This window comes from Petaurus breviceps, unplaced genomic scaffold, assembly GCF_028583685.1.
Source record: "Petaurus breviceps papuanus isolate PSGF00001 unplaced genomic scaffold, PetGlider_PUasm1.0 185, whole genome shotgun sequence".
Taxonomy (NCBI): domain Eukaryota; kingdom Metazoa; phylum Chordata; class Mammalia; order Diprotodontia; family Petauridae; genus Petaurus; species Petaurus breviceps.
Window position 1 is genome coordinate 29,519,356 of NW_027185797.1, and position 17,405 is coordinate 29,536,760.

Below are 17,405 nucleotides of genomic sequence, written 5' to 3' on the forward strand. Positions count from 1 at the left end.
GTTTGTACATGGTCTTTCCCTTATGTGAATTTTAGGTCATTGTGGGAAGGAATTTCCATTTATTTTCTTTTTGTCTTCATGGTGCCTAGCACTGTGCCCAAATTATAACAGATTAATAGAATTGGTTGTAGAACCAGAAGTGACAGTAGAAGTCATTTTTGTCTGATGGAGGAGACATCAGATCTGGAGCTGTGAAGTCACTCTGTATTCTCAATAACTTAAAATGAAAAGCTGTACTAGGTTCATTTCAGGAAGCGTGCATTAGGCGCCTACTATGTGCCAGGCCGTAGGCTGTCCAGTGGGGGCTATAGACATGAACTGATTACACAGATGACCACGAAGGCCTCTTCCAGGTCCCGAGTCATGCTTTTATGACTGTCCTTAGATTAATTTTCATTTTTCCAAATCTCAAAGTTTGTTTCTGGGTAATAGCAATTTGGCTTTAGGAAGACTTTTCTAAGAATTTCAGTTGGATGCTGGCTCTCTTGTCTCATCTTCATTGTTCATAGTGAAGGTTCAGCCCAAGGGCTTCCTGCCTCCTTCCCAAAGGATTTCCTAATTTTCCCCACTTAGATGCTGGGCCCCATCCCTGGGTTTTGTACATGTCACAGTTACTTGTGAACATGTCTTCCCCTTAGTAGAATATAAGCCACTTGCAGATAGGGGCAGGTTTTATTTTTGTCTTTGTATCAGAAGTGCCTGATGCATAGGCAGTGCTGAGGAAATTCCTGCAGGTTGAATCAGATTGGGCAAGGTAGGCATGAGAAAGTGAGGGAGGTAGGGAAATGCCTCGCTCTGCTTCTGTGTAATGATGAGGACGTTGGGTGGCTCACTTCCCTCACCTGGACAATGAGGGCCTTGGACTTCCCAGGCATCTGGAGATGATGCCTTCCAGCCCGAGCTCTCTGATCCTATGAACTATGATGTCTTAGGACTCAAACCTGCATCTTCTTTCTAAGCTTGTGGGATGAAGCAGGCTGTTTGTCTGAGCCTTAGAAGCTGTAAATGGGCTCTGGAGAAGGTGAGAAAGATTTTACTTTGGTGGGAAAAGGTTACCTTCTTGAAATGAGTTTCCTCTGCCCTTTCTCTCTGCAATCCTATGTGAAATTTCAGGAAAGTAATGGTAGTGATAGAAAGTACCCCCCAAACTGGGAGGGGGTGCCTATAAAATATTGACCAAAAGGGACCTTGGCTTGTGTCACATTCTGGTTCTGGCTGGGTCCAGAATAAAGGAGCCAGCAGATGAGAAGCCTGTTGAGCTCAAAGTCTTGGCCTCTTTTTTTGTTTTGTTTTGTCTATCAAAGTGCATGGAGTGCTGGACCTAGAGTAGAGGAGACCTGTTGAGAGCCTGCCTCAGACGCTTAATTGCTGTGTGATGACCCTAGGCTAATCACAGATCTTTTGCCTGTTTCTTCAATGTAAAGTGGGATGATAACAGCACCTACATCCCAAGGTGGTTGTAAGGATGAAATGGTAACCTATCGGTAATACAAGTCCCGTTACAATCATGGGTCTGGAAGACCCAGGAATCCAAGGTCTTTTTGTAGCTGGCCGGGGGAGGTTCAGACCCAGGGCCCATTCCATCCCAGCTGGCCAGAGCTGCTCTCCAGGGCTTGCACATCTCACCAGGCACTGCAGCCTTCTCTCCCATCCCCAACTTTGAGTTCTGGAATCGTAATCTAATAAATGTTGCCATTCTGGAAAGTTTGTGCTGGTGGGCTGACTCCCCTTTGGCTCCACTCGTACCTCCCCAAACCCAAATACCCCTCTCTGGCCTCAGTCCCCAGCTGTGCTGTCTCACCCATTGGAATGGAAACACCTCAAGGACAGGGGCTGTCTTCAACTTAGGATCCTGAGCACCATGGTAGGCACAAAGTAAACCCTGAGCATATGTATTCTTCATTCCCCCCTTTTGTCAGTCATGGTGGGGTAGAAAGAACACTGAGTGAGAAGTTGGGATGATACTTTCAGAGCCAGATGGGGCCTTAGAGATCGTCCAGTTCCCAGAAAGTTAAAAATGCCGTGACTAAGGTCCCTAGGGTGAGGGATGAAGCTGGCCAGGGTTCGAGCCTAGTTCTTCTGATTCCAGAGACCACATTCTTTCCATAATTTTATGTCTCTCATTTTGTCTTTGGTTCACACAAATTACGGACCTAGGTGAAGCGGGGTGGGGGGGGGACCCTTTGAGCTTCCATTTCCCCTCCTACAAAATGAAGGTGTTGCCCCGGGGTGCTTTTTAAGGTCCTTTGCCTCTAGATTGGAGTCTGGCTTGATTGCAGAGTTTCTGGGGACATTGCTTTGCAATTTTGATCCAGAGGTCATGTTGCATCTCTTAGGTATAGGGTGTGGGTTAAATGAAGCATGTGCCCTGAAAGTAGCAGGGGAGACCTTCTAGAGCAGCCTGTCCTTGGGGTCCTTCTGTCAGGTGTTTGAGGGGCAATTTCTAGATGAAATGAACTCTTTCCTGTGTGATTTATAGAAAAGCCAAAGTCTGGTTCTGTATGTATGGTGAAAAGTTCCTTGGCCTTGGGCTTAGCAAAACCTGGGTTCAAATCCTAACTCCACAAGAGCCCTTATTGGGCTGTCCAACTGAGTTCAATGCAACAAATGCCTATTAAGTGCCTGTCAGTTTCTGACCCTCAGTGTCCCCATCTGTAAAATGGGGAATAATGATGCCAATAAAACCAAGCTCATAAGCTTTCCAGGGCCACATAAGGATGTGTACAGGCTTCTGGCATATTTATAAATGTACAAAATAATTATCTAGTGTTGGTCTTGGAAAATGGATGATTACAGGGCCTTTTGGAAATAGAACATGGCACGTGATTCTCTTGCCTGGGGTGAGACAGAATCATGAAGTGACTGGAAGAATATGTATGGGAAGCATCCTTCCCAGCCCCCGACATTCCACCTCCAGCCTTGTTACTGAATTAGGCTGTTTCTGAGTCAGTTTTCTGCTAGCTGGTTTGACTAGAATACAGGGTGGGCACAAGGGCTTTATCTTGTCCCTCTCTGGTTTTTATAGAGTCAAGGATCCTAGCTCTGGAACTGAAAGGGACCCCAGGGGCCATCTGGCCTAACCCCTGCTTTATTTTACAAAGTAGGAAACTGGAAGGGACCTCAGGCCATCTGGTCCAACTTTCTCATATTACAGAAGGGGAAACTGAGTCAAGTGACTTGTCCAAGGTCACCTAGTGTCAGAGGCAGTTTTTCACTGTCAGAAATATTAATAAACATGAAGTGTCAAACACTGGAGTGTGCTCCAAAGAGCAGTACATGATCTTTGTGGTCCAGTGGGAGTTACATTTGGAGTCAAGGGACTTGGGTCCAAGTCCTGGCTTTGCCTACTATGTATTATTTGTGTGCCTTGGGCAGGATACTTAGTTTGTCTAGGTCTTGCTGGACCTCAGTCTCCTCATCTATAATATGAGGGGGTTGGGGGCAGCTAGGTGGTTCCTGGTCCTGGAGTCAGGAGGATTTGAGTTCAAATCCAGCCTCAGACACTTAACACAAAAACTAGCCCTGTGATCATGGGCAAGTCACTTAACCCCAATTGCCCTACCTTCCCCCCTCCCAAAAAGCAAAAGCAAAAAAAAGCAACAAACCCCAACAACAACAACAACAAAAACAATAAAATGAGGGGGTTGGACCTCTGAGGCCTCAGTTCCAAGTCTCCAATTTAGTGACTAATAATTTCTGCCCCTGGGCTTTCTTTTCTTCTTCACAGGGTCAAAATACTTTATCATCAAGAAATCCTGATTAGATGTGTGTGTGTGTGTGTGTTGGTGGTTAGATGCTGCTGGGTACTCATCTAATGAGTATGTTTTCCTGGTAATAAAAAACAACAAAATTGTGTGTGTGTGTGTGTGTGTGTGTGTGTGAGTGAAAACTTATTCAAGTAGGACAAAGCTGCCTTGATGAACTTGCCTTCGAGATACTGAAACTTGTTTGAGAAGGAAACAGGAAGAAATCGACCCTCAAGGGCTTCTAATCATCTTTGGCATCTTTCACATGCAGATATGCTTCCGAGACCTATTCGTACAAATTCTGTGCCTTCTTCCCCTATCCCCACCCTAAAGGGTAAGAGACTGTTTGACAAACGGATTATAGACTCAGTGCTCCTGGGAGGTTCGCTAGCCTGGATCGTCTGGTCCATCTGGCCTGGTGCCGGCTCCTGCCCCTGCCCCTCACCTATCTATGCGACCTAGGGAAAAGTGCTGACATTCTCATTAGTCAGTAGAGTGGTGGGCTTTGAATCAGGAAGACTTGAGTTCGAATAACATTTATGGAGCGCCTACTATGTGCCTAACGCTATGCAAAGAGCTTTACAAATCTCTCATTTGATCTCAACAGCCCCAGGAGGTATTATTGCCCCCATTCTTACAGATGAGGAAACTGAGTCACACACCTAGTAAGCGTGTGAGGTTGGGTTTAGGCTGGGTTCTTCCTGACACTCTCAGCTGCCCCTCAAAGGCTGGCTGTTCGAATTAATTACACTTCTCAGTTTTCTTTCTTCCTCTTTAAGATGTCGGTGACAACAATACCTATCTTCCGGGGTTGTTTTGAGGACCAAAGGAGATGACGTGTGTAGCAAACCTTCAAGCAATATGTAGATGCTATTACTGTAATTATTAACCCCTCTGAGCCTCAGTTTACCCTTAACTTAAATGAAGGAACTGGACGACACATCTAAGAGCTCATCTGGCTCTAGTCGGTCCATATCCATTTAGTGAAGGCCTCCTATGTGATCGATGAGCCTTCGAGGCCATTTCCATACTCATTCATTCCTTGATGGAAAACAAACCCTCGAGTCACAGAATGATCCAGTCTAGTAGCATGCTGACTTTGGAGTTAGGGTGTCCAGGGATTGGATCGTGACCTCCACCCGTTTCCCATGTAGTTTGGGGTGAGTCGCTTCCCTGTTGGCTGCACTTGCCCCATCCGGAAAATGAGGCTTCTAACCCATCACACCTACATTGAAGGGCTATATTGTAAGGCTCAAAGGAAATAATGCTGGTGAAAGTTCTTGGTCAAGAAAAGACAGAAAACAAAAGGCAACCTATATAACTATCGATTTTGCAGCTTTGGACAAAACTCTCGCCCGTGGGCTTCTATTCAAGGGGCTTTCTAAGCGTCGATTTTATCAAAGATGCTCCATTTCCCACCTTTGCATTGGTCATGTCCTCTGCCCAATATGCCATCTCCTCTTCCCCCCACCACTTCCAATCTCTACTTCAAAGCTCAGCTCAACCCAGCCCCAGAACAAAGCCTTTCCTCCCCCTTTCCCCTCATCTCCTTATATCTCAGTATGTTCATGTTCTTTTCTCCCTTCCTTCCTCTTCACCCCCTAGAATGTTTCTTGAGGGTTGGAATTATTTAGCTTTTGTTTTCATGTCCCCAGGTCCCATCCCTGCCCAGAGCATAGTGATTTAATAGAGGCTTGTTGATGAATTGACTGATTGGATAAAGATCACTGATTAAAATTAATCGGCTCAATTGGAGGGAATCTCAGTCCATCTAGTTCAACTCCCGTTTGACAGATGAGGCAGCCGAGGCCTAGACAGTTGAATTGACTTGCCCAAAGCCATTAGGTATCAGAGTGGAGGACTGGGATTTGAACCAAAGATCCCCTGTTCTTTCATGTGCCATGGTAGCTTCTGAAGGACAGCAATGTTCAATTTATTTTGACTCATTTTAATTCAAACTATCTAAATTTGAATCACCATTAGGAAGGACCAGGCATCTTTTGAGTTGAATAGTACTGAAAAATTTACTCCCTGAGGACCTGCATAAAATATTTGGAAGTGGCACAGGATGTTTGAAAGCATGTGAAATTGGGGGATTTGGCCTTGAATTCTTCACATCTGTGACCTTACACATGTCATTCCCCTCTCAGAACCTCAGTTTCCCTGTCTGTAAAACGAGGAATTGGTCAGTGTGACCTCTGAGCCCCATTCTAGCCTAAATCTAAGATCTTCAGTTGTGGGAAATGTTCCATTCTATTCTTTTAATCTCCCCAGTTCAAACTGGGTTTTTGATTTATAGATTTTCTATAATTTCCCCCATGTTTTCTTTCTTTTTTTTTTTTAAATACACATTGTTCCCAACCAAGTTGGGTTTTCATTTGGGAATCAGATTGCTTTCAAAGCTGACGTTTCAACCTCGGCTTATTTTCACTAACCTTGGCATGGGGTGTTTACCTATGGTGAGATAATTATATCCCTTGGCATTGTGCCTTTTCACATATCCTCCCATGAAACAGGATTTGAATGATCTATTTCTCCCTCCAAGGTTATAGAGTCATATTTTTGGTGACTGGTTCTTCTTTTGTTAGTTTCTTACCAGGGAACTTGTGTTGGCCATTAATCCAAAGACCCCTTCTCTCCTCTCCTCTCTCCCTCCCTCTCCCTTTCTCTCTTTCTCTCTCCCTCCCTCCTTCTCTCCCTCCCTCTCTCTTCTTTTCTCTCCCCCTCCCTCCCTCCCTCTCTCCCTCTCTCTTCTTTTCTCTCCCCCTCCCTCCCTCCCTCTCCGTTTCCCTTTCCCTCCTGACTTACTTATTTCTTCTCCCCCTTAAATTCCAGTATAAATATCATGGGCTAAAGTTTAGCTTGGATTTTTTGAGGAGAAAAAGTAAAAAGGTATTCCTGCAAACTCCAGTGTGGTATGTCACTCCCCACCTTTCCCTTGGCCCCCCCCCCCCCCCCCAAATCTCAACATACCATAGCAAAGATATTCTTGGAAGAACAGGACAAAAATAAAGAAATCACTAGATCATTCACAAATATTGACCAAACTTGGAATTCTAGGCTAGTTTATAAACCACTGGGTTCTGCAGTTGCTTTACAGGGTTAACTATTGTATCTGAGAAACCCCCACAAGATAACCTCACTTTTCCTCCAGTGCCTGGAAGTATTTGAAAGAATCCAGATTCGGGCACCACAGTGGCCTGCCTTAGAGCCAGCACAAACAGAGGAGAACATGCTGAATTCGGAGTCTGCGGAGCTGGGTTCAGATCCTGCCTTTGCCACTTTGGACAAACCATTGTCAGTGTGAGCATTTGCACTTTGGGAATCAGCAAATGATACAAATCTGGGCTTGAATTATTGTTTGTAGACTGTCTAGACCAGGGCTGCACCACCTACAGACGGTCAAAAGATTTGGGGCCTCCGGATTTCACATCCCCCGGTTATGCAGGCCTGGTCTAGACCCAGAAGATGGAGAAAATGGTAATAATGAAGAGGAGAGTAGGTTGTTAATATTTCCCAGCATCCCCCTGACTTTACCCCTCCTCTATTTGTTAAGTAGCTGGGGCTCCCACATATCTTAGGGCTGCAGGTGGCATCTGTACCAGCCATGGATTTTCTGTCCTTTTATTTAAGGTCTCTTTTAAGGTCCCAGAAGGGGAACAAATGGGAAGTTCACTGACTGTCCCAGCTTAAATCCTCCCTTCTACAAGAAGCCTTTCCTGATCTCCCCTAATGTTAGGGCCTTCCCTCTGTTGATTATCTCATCTCTCCAGAATGTTGCTTGCCTATGGTTTCCCTCATTAGCCTTTGTGCTTCTTAAGAACAAGGACAGTCTTATGCCTTTCTATGTGTCTGCAGTGTCTGGCACACAGCAGGTGCTTAAAAAATGCTTATGGCCTGAGTACTGTGAGTACTTTATGTTTTCTTAATCTGTGTCATGTGGGCCTAGAGCCCAACTGGATCTGGGAGCCACCCATGAGCTGGTGGTCTGGAGGTCGACAGCAGGTGGACTTTAGCCTGGAGGAGCTCAGGCCGACCTGCAAGGAGCCAGCTTGACCCTTGACACAGAAGTGGAGGCTTGGCCAGAGTTAGCTCTTTTCACAACTGGGCATTGTGCTGGGAGTGGCCATGCTTGGGGGGTGGGGAGGGAGTTGTGATGCTGAAATGCCCCAAGTGCCTTTGCTTCCAACTCAGCAGACATTTCTTAAGCAACTTTGACCCATCTGATCACAAGATGAGCTGAGACAAATGAAATGTCACCTATGAGGTGAGCCAGAGGCAGCCTGGCACCAGAGATAGGCAGATCCAGGTTCAAGTCTTCCCTGTGACATAGACTGACTACGTGATTATTTAATCTCTCCATGGTCTTGGTTAACTCTCTAAAAGTACTTAAAACACGTTAGTAGAGGGTGTTTCCTCACCCAGGAATTCTCTATGCTAATGAAACCACAGGTCCAGTGTCTGTGTCAGGTGATGCTGGGATAGCAAAGGTGACTGTCTCCACCTCTTTTAAGGAGCTAATCCAACAATCACCTGATTGAGAAACAGGATTTATTCCACTTTCTGGCTACCTCCTGGAGGAGAGTAGCTCTCAATTTTTGTATTTTCAAAGCAGGGTCCTGAAGATGGGACCAGTGGGTCAACAAGCAGGTCACAGAAAGGAATGAGCAAGTCCTTGGCTTTTGGGAAAGGGGAGGGTTGAAATGCGGGTGTCAGTAGAGACCCTAGAAATTCATAAGGTGCGTAAGTCATTAGAGACCAGGTTCTCCAACCTGCAGACCTTGTATAAAGATGGCAGTGCCCAGATTGGGCCTGGGGCATTGTAAGCAAACTATGGCCATGGCCATACCACAGTTCACCTACTGCTGGTAAAAAGGGGTAATGGTGCAGGTCTGGAGCTTACCAGTGTGATCAGAATGACCTCCACCAATCAGGGATTCTTAACTTGGGGCCCTGTGCATTGATTTCAGGGAATCTACCAATTTGTATGGGAAAATTTTTGTTTTCGATAATTTCTAACTGAAATTTAACATTTCCTTCAGTTATCTCAAATCATTATTTTTGGAAGGGTCAGTGGGGTCCATGACATAAAAAAAAGGTTCAGAATCTCCTGATACAGGATAAAGAGTTTAGCAGTGAGACATCTCTTAATTATTATCTCTGTTAATTTGTGTCTTCTCAGCAAGGTCTGGGTGAATCCTTATATTTAGGATATTTGAATCCTTGTGTTCAGGGCATAGAGGTAGGTATAAGGGTAAGAGTCATCTGAGGCAATCAATCCCCTCATTGCACTTAGCCCTGATACCTTTATCAGGTGAGAACACAGCCTAACTGAATCAAGCAGAGGTGTGAACAAAGCCTGAACATCTCAATCCATCGATCAAAGGCACTTCAATTAGGTAGGACAGAAAGTCTACGTATATTGGTTAAAGGACTTGGTCATACCCTGTGGAGCTAAAAGCAGCCAGTTAATTTGTAGCTGGGAAATCAGGAAGGTGACAAGTCAGTAGAGAGAAATTCTAGTCAAGAGCCTGAGGAGGAGTGGCTTAGGAAGGAGAAGAGACTTGGTTCAGTCTCCTCTCTACCCCCATCCATCTGCTTTGGATAGAGAAGATCTTGTGAGTTTTGAAGGGCCTGGAGGATTCTGGGCTTCCACTGGCACCCTAGTTCTAGCTGCTTCCTTGGAAAAGTTGAGAGGGTCTACACTGATAGCTGAGGATGAACTGGATACGTAGATGCACAAGGAAAGACAGCTTCAGGCCTCTCGGAGGAGTCTAAGAAAAGGCATCCCATGCTTAAAGGCAATGTCATGGGATGCTAAAGAGTTTCCCATGGAGGGAAGGAAAGGGCTTCCAGCAAGTAAGAACAGTGACTTACCTCACTGGCCATATGTACTCTCTAAGATTTATGACTTTTCCTGGCACTCTGTATGTGCTGGTGCCAAGTGTGCCATGGACTTTGAGGGGGGCTATTACAGCATAGTGAATGCCAGTTCGGCAGTTGATTAGCTGACTAATTGGTGTCAACAAATAATCATGGGGGAAAGACATTGATGGGGGCTCATGAGTTACTGTATTAGGAAGACACTACCCCCATCCCTCAGGGCCACCCCCTAGAAGGGAGAGATGTAGCAATTGTGCTGGGGGTGGGGACCCAGCCTGTGAGGGTGATGGGAGATTGGGAGAGCAGCCCCAGAGTATGTGCTACACAGGCATTATTTCCTACAGACTGTTAGAGGTAGAAAGAGAGCATTCCAAAACCTGCATTTTAAAGATGAGAAAAGGACACACCACGAGGAAGATCCAGGAACTTGATTGAATTGGACACTGAATAAAGGGTTAAGATTGCTGAGGGTGAGCAGACTGCCCTGTCCCCACTATGATTCGCTGCAGGGCGTGAGACAGTCAACTTCTGGAGAAAGGGGAGAGTGTGTTGCATAGCTAGGTTTTTTTCATAAAAGTCCAGCCTCCCCTCAGTGCCACACAATGAACCTAACTGCAAATGGACATGGGGAGGGCGGTGCAAAGAACACATTTGCTTTATCAGCAAAGGAGGAGTAATGCCGATTTAATACTAAGGTTTGCATTCCACCTCTGATACATGATCATTGGCTTTTAATAAGGGGTGTTCTCTGACTTAGGAGCACATAAGCCCGTTTATGGTTTCTTTTCTCAAGATTCATTCCATTAGTCCATGACACTTCACCACAGGTAAATAAGGCTAATAAGAAACATAAAGTCTGCCTTAGGGGACCAGACAATCAAGGAAGTTGTTTTACTAGGATATGAAATGACTTTTATAATAACAGTTGGTATTTGTATATTGCTCAAAGGTTGGCAAAGTACTTGGCATGCATCTTCTCATTTGAGCATCACAGAAACCCTGTGAGGTAAGTAAATGCTACAGCTCTCTTTTCCATTTTACAGCTGAGGAAGCCAAGGGTCAGAAGTCATGTAACTTAACCAGGGTCACACTGCTAGTAAGTGCCTGAGGACAGATTTTTGAAGCCAGGTAGAGAGAAAGCCCAGGTACAACCCTCTATTCACCAGATGGTAATGGCTAAGACTGAGTTTTGTTTATTAAAAAAAAATTAAGATCAAGTTTCAGATTAGGGACTAGCTAATATGTGTCTGAGGCAGATCTTGAACTCGGGTCTTCCTGACCCATCTATAAATAATGGAGGGGGTTATAGGACCTTAGAGTTCTCTTTCTACTCTAAACCTGTGATCCTCTAGCAAGTCAGCCCCCTCTGTCCATGACCCCTGCTGCCTCTTGCAGATACTAAACATGGTCTTTGTAAGTGACATTTTCAGGGGTGCATCTGTTGTGTGGTGAGGCCTTTTCATGTGCCATGAGCTGAACTCGCACCCCAGCCCTCCTTTAGGGGACATTCTTCTTAATTAGTTCATAAAATCCTTGAAAGCTCAGCCTGTCTCCATTTTCTGTGCATCTCCTGTCCTTAGTCCTTTGCACATAGTAGACACTCAATAAGTGATTTCTTCATTCCACACACCTTACGTGTAAGTCTCAGTTTATTTATTCATCTGGAGATTCTTCCAATGTCTTCTCGGACGGATTGAGAAATAGCCTTGGATGAAAACATCCCCCACTTACATGTGAGAGTTAGATAGGTGGGAGGCCCAGCTTGGGTTGCAAAGCCTGGTCTTTTTAGTACCATGATTGCCCCAGCGGAAAAGCAGCAGAAAGCCGGCCTGGGCCAGTCCAACATCCTGAGGGGTGACTGAACAAGCCCTTTGTCTTCATATCCCTGGTGCCCGGTGGCTGTAGGAGCCTCATAAACGCTTGTCCATCAGCTGCTTTAAAGCTTCCCGAGGCCAGGGACAACTTCATTTTTTGTCCTTCTCCCCTCAGAGCCCAGCACTGAGCCTGGTTAGTAACAACAACAGCCAACATTTATACAGCACTCACTCCATGCTAAGCACTTCATTTGGTCCTCACAACAACAACACTGCACGGTTGGTGCTGTTAGTATCTCCATTTTACAGGGGAGGAAACTGAGGCAGGCAGGCTCAGTGACTTGCCCAGGGTTATTATGCAGCTGCCAAGTGTCTGAGGCTGGATTTGAACTCAAGCCTTCTTGTCTTGAAGTCAAGCCCAGAGCTCTGTCCACTGTTTCTCCCAGTTGTCCTAGTATCTAACTGTTACATGGTAGCCACTTAATAAGTTACTGGCAATTGGTGGTGCTAAAGCATTGTGTTCACTCATAGAACATAAGTTTCTTGAGGGCAGGGACTTTCCATCTCTGACATCTATTGGGGAGCAAGGCCTTTGCATACAGCAAGCCCTTAATAAATGCTTATTGATTCATTGATGGTAGCACATTAGGAGGCTGGGGTAAAGAATATCCTTGAAGCACTGTCTGAGGGAACAGAATGGACTAGTTACATATTGCAAGTTGGGGATGACCAATGGACAGCACAGGTTCTCCATGGGCATCCTTGTGATGACCTCAGCACATGGGGTGGGCTCCCTACAGAGAACTTATGGTGCAACTTGGATGAGAATTGCACAGGGTGGGCCAGTGTGGGTGGGTTGAGTTCTTTATCATTGGAAGGAAGACCCACATTGAGGAGATCCCAGATCCACAGAGCTTTGCCTTCTGGGGAGTCCTTGGTTCACATCCTAATACTTTGTGACCTTGGAAAAATTCCTGGGGCCTCCCCAGTCCTCAGTTTCCCCTTCTATAAAGTGGAAATATGAAATTAAGGGATCTTTAGGTTACTTTAGTGTTCTAAAGGCTTCAGTCTTATATAGGGTGTTAAAGTTTGGAAAGCATTCCCCTCCCTGGTCCCTACCCCTGGCTCCCACTCCTAGCCACCCTATGAGGCCCCTAGTACAAGGATGATTCCAAGAACCTGAGACTCAGGTTAAAATCCAGCATCTCCTGGCTCCCATGTTCTGGTGCTGTATTCTCAGCTGTAGGTACTATGTCGCCTTTCTCTTAAAAAAACGCAGCCTGTGCAGTGAGGTTGGGTGGACAAGAGATGGTTTGGATTTCTAAAGACATATTCCTTATACCTATGATACCAATGATACCTAAAGAAAATATCCATCTGATTGATGGAAGTATCCACCGAGGGAACCAACCTACCTACAGATGGTCTTAAAGAGAAGTCATTCTTTACAGCAAATTGTGTGATTTTACTATATGTGCATATACACGTGTGTATGTATATACACATACACATATACACACATACATATATATTCATTGCTGAGCCTTCAGTCACTAGACCACCAGCCTTGCACAGTACAGTTAACAACGTGTGTTTTCACTTATGTCGGACGCCTTCAGGAGAAGTCGGTGATTCCTGGGCCTGGTCTGTGAGGGGGCTCCTGCCCAGGGAGAATGTTTACTCCAAACTGAAATTCTAGGGGAGAAAACCAGAGATGGCTTGCTTTCCTGCCAAGAATTGGGCTTGATTCTCAAGAGTAAGAAGTGGGAGGCATTGGGAAATATTTCTTTGTCTATGTTGATAAATGTTTATGAAAATGGGGAACCAAAAAAACCCTTCTTGGATGATCATCAGATTTTAGAATAGCTAGAGAAATCCTTCATCTCAGGGGTAAGTGGAAAATATTCTTTTAGGAATAGAAATTAGTCATCTGACCCTAGCATTTTAACTGAATTCTGCCATATTAAAAATAAATCAAGATGATAAGTTAAAGAAAGGTCATTGATGGTGCAATAGAAAGAACGAAGATTCAGGGTCAATGGATATGAATTCAAATCCCATTTCTGCCACTTTTTCCCTCTCTGGGACTCAGTTTCCTGTTCTATAAAATATGGAGGAATGATTAGATTGTCTCCAAGGTCCCTTCCAACTCTCAATCTTTGGTAATCAGCCAACAAGCATTTATTAAACACCTGCTCAATACTAAACACCCAGTGCCAACCATATAATATGCACTTAATAAATAATTGTTGCCTACCACAGGGCATAATGCTGGGTTTAGGGATATAGAAATCAAGTGTTATAATCTCTTGAGACTAAGGATTATTTCATTTTTGTGCACTTGTATCCCTAGTACCTAACAAAGTTCCTGGTACATGTAGGTGCTTAATAAATGCTGGCTGATTGATATGTCTACTTTTGTTACAGGTAGGATTTACGAAATGCCAGCCTCATTTGATCCTCACAGGAGGGTGGTAAGGTAAGTACCATAGGCATTGTTCTCCTCCCCTACAGAGGAAAAAATGAAGGTTTAGAGGGGATGAATGACTTATTGATGGACTTGCCCATGGTTACATAGCTAGTCAGTGTCCTGGATGGGGTTCTAACTCAGCTCTCTCCAGACTCCAAGACCAGCAGTCTTTCTACTACCTAAGCTACTATAAGTATATGCCTAGTACACTCCCCAGCCAGGGCAAACTCATTTGGGTCATAGACTTTAAAAAAATTGTTTCTATGTACCTGTGGTCTCCCATTTCAAGCTTCCCATTTCAGGAAATCCTGGGGCATTCAAAAGTTCAGCCCAGGATCACAAGACCCTTTTGCCTCAGAGATAGGACCTGAACTGGGTTGTCCTGCCCTTGCCTGCTACATTGTACTGGACACGAATGAATTTTAAATTCAGATGGTGGAAATAACCAAAGGGGACCAAGAATGCCCTTGTGACTTCCCTCCCTGGAGAAAAGGTCTCTGGGAGGAGGGTTCTTCTGCTTGCTCAAGGTTGGCACTAGAAAGAATACCTGGTCCTACATGATTGGGTGTGGCTGATTATGGTGGACACGAACCTGTCAGAAGACACTGGAAACGTGTGCAACACACCTCCCCCAGAAACTCCTGAGTCTCCACCTCCCTGGCACATTTTATTGTGTTTATTGGGCTTTTTGAGACTTGGAACCGCTGCCCAATATTCCTTCTCTTCTGCCTCTCAACCCAAGCCATCTGGAAGCCCCTCGACCATCAATATATCTTCTCCAAACACCAGGAACAGGCTCAGGCATTCTTCAGTATAGGACCAGACTATAGCCCTCAGCTGATTGTGTCAGTAAGGAATGTTGAATCCTCCCAAGGAACTTGTGGGTAGTGAGGGATACACTTTAATGCATGCATAGAATGGTAATGGGAAAAAAAATATGTAGAATATCCATCTCCAGCATGTCCAAGGTTATTTCTTAAAGCACCACCAGAATGTGAGGATTTGGAACCAGACGACCTGAGTTCAAATCCAGGCTCTCCCATTTCTTACCAGGGTGACCTTAGATAAGTCGTCTCACTTTTCTGGGTCTCAGTTTCCTGCCCTGTAAAATGAAGGAGATGGATGGGATCTTTGATGCACTCATAGCTGCCATAGTGATTTTCTTTAAGCAGAAATCTGACTTGCTCCATCCACTCCAATGATTCCCTCTTGGCTCCAAGAAGAAATATAAACTCCCCTTTCCCACATGGCCCTGCTGATCTCTCCAGCCCCATTGGGCACCACTGGACAGTTGAGTCTTTCCTGTGCTCTTCACCTAAGACAATTCCTCTCTCACCTCTAGATTTTTACATTCACCCAATGCCAGAGCAAAGTTTCTCCTCGCACCTCATAGACTCCCTTTCAGAATTCCTCCAAGATGGAGTTCAAGCTCAACCTTTGTCCTAAAGCCTTTCCTGATCCCCCCAACTGCCAGGACCGTCTCTCCTAAACTCCCCTATCCTTAGCGACTTTGTAGATTTCTGTTAACTCACTGTCTCTTTAGGCTGGGCATGTGTCTGCCCCGTTGGCTCCCTCAGAGAAGAGACAACCCCAGAGCGGACACTGCAGAGGGACTTAGTATTTTTGTTGGTTGATGCATGTTGGATTGACTGACATCCTGTCCGGCTCTGAATCTCTGCTCTCCTGTCTACTTTCTCTGCTTCTGCCCTAGGGCTATGCACCCTGAAAGTCATTCTTTGTTCCTGGAAAATTAGGGGACCAAAGACCATGAAAGGATGGGGAGAGAAGGACCTGTATTTCAAGAGGTTCCTCATGCCAAGCCTGCAGCCAAGGGGAGACCTTGGCCATAGCAATACTTTCAGAGAGGTTGTGGTTTACTGGAATTTGCAAAGACCTGGTGGTTTGGACCTTTCCAATGGGCAATTGCTTAATGTTTAAGAGTTTTTAAAAATGAGTCAAACAAAGGCATAAAGACAGTAAAATGCTCTCACAAAGCTCTTTGCCTAGAATAACCTGTTACCGTATTAAGGCAATTCATGTAATCGGTGGCTCTCCTGAACTCCATTTCATGGGTCTGAAAACAGGCTCAGAGCTGCTGAGATGCCAGAGCCTCCAAGCTGGACCACAGCACCACAGGCTGTGTGCTCTAAAGGCCCAACCCCCTGGGATTGAATCTAGTGCTTCTTGGTCTGTGAGTCCTGGAATTGGGGCAAACTATCCCGTGGACCCACAAACAGGGAAGCAAATTGCCAATCCCCTGAATGTTTCTTTCATTTTAGCGATTGGGTAGCGATTTTCCAAATGCACGTAGAAGTCCCCAGGAGAAATCAAATACAGGTTAATTTTCAAGCATTAAGTGAATTTGTTGTAGCCTTTTGTCAGTGTGAATCCTCTCAAACAAGAGTCTCATTAATGGGTCTGTTTGGGGTAGGGGCTCACAGGGTCTTCTGATGTTACAAAGGGGATCTTGTGCTCAGAAAGGCTGGACTGAACTAAGTCTAGCACCACCCATCCCCCTTCCCCCCCACCGCAATTTTACAGATGAGGAAACAAAAACCTACAGAAAATATGTGACCTGTCCCAAAATGTCTCAGTGATAGCTGACTTTTACTTAGTGCAGGAATTCTTAACCTTCTTCTTCATACCATGGCTGTTGACAACCGTTGGCTGTCAGGCTGTTGAAGTCCCCAAATCCCTTCTCAGAACTAGATTGTTAAGTCCAATGCGCAGGATCACAAAGGAGCCCGATTCTGTGGTGTTGCTGGCCATGTCTGCACACACCAGGCCCAGCATGGTGGCCCACTTGGGCTGGTGAGCCTGTCCAGACTGCCCATCAGGGACGTGCAGGGGTCCCCTACAGCGTCAGTGAGGGGTGCCTCCTTCGACTGGCTGCTGGTGTCTTCTCTGGTCACTCTTATGGTCTGCATCCAGAGGTGAAGACCCCAGGTCAGCTATAGCGAAGCCTCCATGAACCGAACTGGTGAAAGGAAAAGGACTCTCCTGGTCCTGCTCTTCTACACGGGCCTGAGAAAGGGGCCTGGGAAGGCTTTTTGTGTTCTGTGTTGTTTGCTCTCCTCACTTCCAGGTGTTGGCCGCCATCCTCAGGGGACCTGGGAATTCAAGCCAGGATTGCAGGCAGGGTGGCAAACCAGCCTGGCATGGAAGCCCTGAGAAGCCGGGCTGCCTGGGACTCAAACCCAAGTGGAATTTAGACTTGGCACTAGGACTGTGCCCTATGGGAACTGAGCTAACCTGGGAACTGAATCCCCTGAGGTGGTGCAAAGGGGGCAGGAAGGGGATGGGCCTCCCTGGGGTAGGGGAGTAACTCTGGACATGTGTCATTATCCTTTTTAAAGTCAATATTTCTGTGTCAAAGCTAATCTGCTTGTTTAATGGAACTGGGGCATAAGGGAGATTATGTCCTTACTATTGAAGGAACATCAAATATGGAGGTTGGGGCCATTGGCCAAGAGCTTGGATATATCTTAAACC